The 6,000-nt window shown below is 35.8% G+C and overlaps 1 protein-coding gene across 1 annotated transcript in view; it reads left to right on the top strand.

Annotated features, from left to right (window-relative positions):
• Positions 1 to 395: 395 nt before the first annotated feature.
• Positions 396 to 6,000, top strand: part of MYT1L (myelin transcription factor 1 like) — a 221,092-nt gene continuing 215,487 nt past the window's right edge. The window contains exon 1 of the mRNA XM_059842822.1: positions 396 to 499. The gene's annotated coding sequence lies outside the window, so the exon portion shown is untranslated. The remainder of the gene's footprint in view (positions 500 to 6,000) is intronic.

The raw sequence follows: 6,000 nt of genomic DNA, 5'->3' as shown, positions 1-6,000 counted from the left end.
AAACAATAAGCCATATTTTCAGATGAGGACTCAACCTGAATTAAAGCTAGAATAATGTTGCACTGGGATGCACCATAAGATTTAAGAACAATTCTGATTTTGCATTGACTATTAACTGATCACAAAAGCGCTCTTAATTGCTGTAGGTATTCTGTAGATCTGGGAAGACTTTGGAGGGCCAAAAAAAATCTGAATAATTGAATAAACTTCTGTTCTAGAAGACTGAGGCAATCAGTTGGGTATTGAAACATGTTTTTGTATTAAATGCATTCCTTGAAAGCATATTTTTGAAATCTGAAATAACATGTGAGAGATTTTCTGTGTTCTGGTAAGCTTGCTGTCCTTCATTAAATTTTTTATTTGTTTGTTTGTTTTTATTTTTAGAAAATGAGTCTGGAAGAAAATTGGTGAATTCAATCCAGAGGATCTACAAGCACTCTGACAGGCTCAGAGAGCAGAGTCTGTACCAAAGAGCAATTACCCCACCAAACGATTTCAGGTACAATTGACCTAAATATAGCACTCTCTTGAGATTATTGACAAGAGTTCATTTCCTGTAGTGCTTTTCCCATTTGCCACCCTTGGTAACCACTGTGATCTTATCTGCCTGGTGCTGCATGACTTCTGGGATGCAGTTAAGAATTCTGCTGTGCATTATCTTTAAACAGACAATTCATGCTAAAAGAGTCATTTGCAGTTAAATTAGATGATGCATATATTATTCTTGCTGCTGAAGTTACAAAGAACAGGAATGTGTGCCTGCATCCTTTTGGACCTGAATGCACTAGAATTCTTTTTACTGTGAAATCAAAAAGGTAGTACTCATTAATTTTAAATAAATAGTAATAAAATGAAATTAAACAGTAACAGTAGAGTCAGATGTGCAGGGTGGATAGGTTGGAAAACTTGCTATTTCTTTCACTGTATATATATTTATTCATAAAGTGTGATTTTCCCTATTGTCATCCTACTATCTCCAGGCAATCACAGTAGTTCTTATATGCTGGCATGAAAAACAAGTGTTTAAATTGAGTGTGTAAGTGTACAAAATGTGGATGTAGTGAATTCAGAGGCTAGTAATGATAAAATCCATTTTAGTTGTGAGGAATGCCTTTTTTTTAAGCATAGCTTGCAAACTTGTTTAAAATGCTGGATATAGTTTCATTCCATATATGTGGAATATAGAGAAAAAAATGGTATTCCCTTGATGTTCATCATAGGGGTTTTTTCTTGAGTCATTTTTCTTCTGCTGAATTTTTATTTGGAAAATCTATACATTGTCCAGAAATTCAGAAGTCTGGTATCAGATTCCTTGCTGAGCAGCTGTTGGAGGGCCATTTGTCACAGACCTTTATGAGTTAATATCACAGGACACAATTGTGTTGTGATTTTCCTGCATATCCCCTATGTTTTCTCAAAAGAACACCAGAATACTTTTACTTTATTAGTAGAGTATACTCCACTAATAATCATATGTCCCACTCTTCAAAGGAAACTCAGGGAGTTCAGTTGAAAGCTGAATAATTTATAAGATAGAGACATATATACATTATATTGGTCCACTGACTTGGTTCCTTTGATGATGATGGACAGCAGTTATAAATGTAGTTGAACTCAGAAATTCTATACTAAAATAAGATGAAGCATGAATCAGTTAATTGCATTAGACTGTAGTTAATTTATTACAGGAAAAATTTGGATTAGATATAGAAGAACATTTACCTGTGATTTATGTTTTAACAATGTACTTTAAGGGGTTGATGAAACACAGTATGTCACAGTGGAAAGGAGTAGTAATTTGAAATGGAAGTGTAAGAAGAAAGCAGCGAAAGAATAGGTAAAAGTGGGATGAGAATGTGCAGGGCATGACTAAATGGATTCTCAGCTCAGGTTGAGCTCATGGAACTTCTTGTGCTGTAGTGTGGGATCATGAGGAATCTGTGTAGTGCTTTCTGGTGGACTGCTAAAGAAAATAGTTTTGAAGTTTGAGTTGTGAGAGAATGTACATGAGGAATTTAAATGGATTCGTGAAAGGATCTTTCTATTGTAGAGTCTTCTACAGAACAAGACAGTTAAGGAACATGGACTTAGGGGTGAAAATCAGTCCTGCCCCAACACAAAGAGGGAGAGAAAACTCATAAGAAGATACCAGCAGCACCAGAGCCTAAATTGAAATATTTATCTTCTTACATTTGGTATTTTGCAAACAGGATTTTTCATATTGACTCTTGCAATGCTGTAAGAGCTTACCTTAAAACTTGCTGATGTGATTTTTCACATTTTCATTTTTCCATTTTCTTTTAGATAAAATGTATCTAAAGCTTGATTTTTTTTTTAATCTGCAGAGATTATCAGATGCACACATTTTGTTAATCATGACATTCCAGAGACCTGACATAGCTGACATACAACTGTTGTGCATACTATAGATCATGAAATCAGTTTGAAATTTAGAAACTAATGCTAGAAAAGCCCATGCAAATTGACTTTTCTGTGTGACTGGTCTTTATGAGGATTGCTCACTTCAGCTGATTACAGATAGAAACATCATTCTGGGCCTTCTATTAAGCTTCCTCTTTTAATAAATTATGGACCCAATGAAAGGTGCAGCATCTTAAGCATTGTTATTATAGTTATTTTATATCTTGAAAGGATATTGTGGTCATTTACAGGATTCAGACCCATAGAGGAAAGGATCACAGATTAGGGATTTTATACTTGCTTCTATATTGTTTGCCCTGCCATGGCAGTGAAAAGGAAGGCATAGTAAGGCAACCCTAATTAGGCAATGTAGGGATCTCTGGTATGCAACATTTTTCTTAGCCAGCTGTATAATATTTCTGCTTGTTCTGTGGTGCCTCAGGGAATGAGAAAAGTCTGGCCCAATAATTAGAGATTTAGCTGAAGTTGGGAAAGATGAGTTCAGGTTTTGCCTATGCCACAAATTTTCTACAAGGCATTTAGCTAAGTATTGACCAAAATTCAGCACAACCTAAGGATCAGGACCATATTCCCTCAGGAACATACTCCCTCTGCTTTTGAAGCAGAATCATGTGTTCTTCTTGTTTATGGCATCTTAGTTACCCCCTGAAATAACTGGGTAGTCAGAAATCCTCACTCCCCTCATTAGCTGAAGTGAATTCTGGATACTTCTCTGCAAACTTGCCTTGTGTGAGGGTGTTGATGGAATGGCAGGAATGCACAAAGCAAAGTAATGCCTGATGTTAGTTCAGGTAGAGAATTACAAAGCTACTGTCATGGTGACGAGTTCATCTTAGTTCTTGGCAGTGTAAGTCTTCCTAGTACAACCTTCTGAAAAAGCTAAGTTCATCAATCAAAGTGTCATATGTTGCTAAATTTGCAGTTTATAAATTGTCACTATAAATGTAAGTAGTAGGAATCATCACATAAAATTGTGCTTCTTTTTCTTTCTGTCTTTCCAGACTTAAATGGTTTCAAAAATGAGGCAGTAGCATGTTTAAATTGCAGTTTCTAGGCAGCATCTCTGCTCCTGTGAGCAGGCATGGCTGTTTTATTGCATGGCCCAGCCCATTGATTGGTCATGGGCTGCTGCTGATGTTAGCATACCAAAGAGGACATGTGACATTAAAGGTAAAAATGCTCGGGCATGGGCATATCACCAGTAAGAATTAGGAAAAAAATATTCTTGTGCTTTATTGGATACATAGCTCAGCATGACAGAACATCTAATCCCTAAATCATCCTGCAAATTGGTTGGGTTATAAAATCAAATTAAACCCACTATGAAAGATCATGGTCTCTCTTTACTGCACTAGCAGCTATGTGTATATATTCCAATCCCAGACTAAGGGGAATACACCTCATAAGTAAAGATGTTTTTGAGAGAAATCTGATTATGACAGAGCTGACTGTTTTTGTAGCAAACATTTAGAAACTATTGGAGTAATTTGATTAGAAGAGATAAAAAATAATTTTGCTAGATCATTGCGTCTTCTTAATGTTGAATCCCTTCTTTTCTCCTACTTGAACGTTTTGTGTGAAAGGGTTATCATGTGGCATTATTTTGATTAGTTTGTAGTTACTGGAACTAACTTTGCTTTGTTATGTGATCTTAAATGATTCTTTTCTCCTTGTCAATACTGGGTACTGACTTTTGGTGGGCAAAAGAAATCTTAGCACCCTTAGGCAGATTTTGCCTTCTTTCACTGCAGGTGAATGACCATGTATTGCTCTAATTGAAGTATTCATTCTCAAGCCAAGGAAGACAGAGGACTAATTTGAAAGCCAAGTGAAGTTCAGAAAAAGACTTCATTGATCAAGTAGAATTTGGGTCACAGTTTAGTTAGGTCGGAACTATGCTTCTTATACAGAAGAAATAAAGCTTTTATTAACGAGCCTGCATATAATAAACGACTTTCACATGCTGAGACAGAATAGACACAGAAGTGCATTTTTACAGCACTTCATTCACCTTCAGTGCACTGAAGAATGTTAAGGAAAGGAATATGATAAAAACTATAAAGATTCTTATCCAGTAAGTAGCTAAAGCGAAGAGAAGGTGCATGTTTCATAGCCAATCAAAGCTAGAAAGAAACTGTTTTTAAAAAGTGTGGCAGGAAGACAAAGCTATGAGCAGATTCTTATAAGTTCAGCAGTCCTTTCTATGCAAAAATTCAAATACAATTTTTTATTCCATATTAATTTTATTGCAAACAACATTTAAAGAAAGCAGTGCACTCTAAAAGTTTCCTCTCTTGTGAATATTGTTTGGAAAAGTGTAGAGGGAGTAGATGCTGTCATTTCATATTCACCTTGCACATTTCATGAGGGAGTTGCTCCCCTGTGGTTTGGGTGAGACCAATCTGTGCTGCTCAGCAGCTCTCAGTAGTATTGTCCCCACATGACCTTGTGGATGGATTTCTATTTCAAAATCATACAGAAGTTAAATATTGCTGAAAATAGCATTCACTCCTGTTTTGCTCCTTTCATAGAGTCTGGGGTGAAATTTATCTGTCCTAATGTAATGTCTTTTCCATCTAAATTATCTTTGGCTAGGCTGCCTTTGTAGTCAATGGAGAGAAATAGACACTTTTAGGACATGATTCATCTCCTCGGAAGGTAGACATCTAAGTAGGTCACATGAATCAGATTCTACAATAGCACATTCCTTACTGGAGAGAATAAAGGAAACCTAGGGGTCAGCATGGATGTTGATGCATATATTGCAAAAATATCTAAAGTTAAGTGAAATGAACTTTATGTCTATAGGAACTAAGTCAGAGTTCAGAGTCAGAGGAAAAAATCCTACTCTTCAGGAAGCACCCTTTTCTTCAGAGCTTGTGGTTTCACTGTGCTGGGTGCATGTTCATAGTCATACCCACGAGGTGATAAATTAAAAAATAAATTACACTCCTTCCTTCTCCTAACTTAATGATGATTGAGTAGACTGAATTTTGTGAATAAGTAATTTGTATATATTTATCATCAGTGATTCACTAGTTCTACAGCGGCACAATTTTTTTACTAGTCTCTGCTAATAATCTGTATGTATGTGGTTTCACAGTGGTTTTGGTTACTTCTTGTGAACCATTTCAGCACCAGATACTTTTTTCTCAATCAGAAACCTCTTCAAGGAGAAAGAGAAGGTATGGATTTAATTTAGGGTAGTAGACTAATTTAAATTAGTCTTTCATAATAATCGTTACTGTTAGGGCCAGAGTTTCACTAAATGCCCCAGCAGATGAGGTGGTTAGTGCAAATGTACCTGAAAGTCTCAACAATGAATATTTTCAAGTGCTAATAAATGAGTTTTGCAGAAAGGATCTTCATTTTGGTCTGTGTTTGCTTGTATCAACCATAATCAATAAAATGGAACATAAAAGAATGAACAACATTATTTATTATATATTTAAAATGCAAAATCAGCAAATGAAGACTTACCTAAACACCAATGAAGCTTTTTCACATGCTGCTCTTCTCCTGTTGTTTTCAAAACTCCAGATCCAAGCAAACCTGCAA

This window comes from Haemorhous mexicanus, chromosome 3 (assembly GCF_027477595.1).
Source record: "Haemorhous mexicanus isolate bHaeMex1 chromosome 3, bHaeMex1.pri, whole genome shotgun sequence".
In the NCBI taxonomy this organism is placed as follows: domain Eukaryota; kingdom Metazoa; phylum Chordata; class Aves; order Passeriformes; family Fringillidae; genus Haemorhous; species Haemorhous mexicanus.
This window is presented reverse-complemented; position numbering and strand designations above follow the sequence as displayed.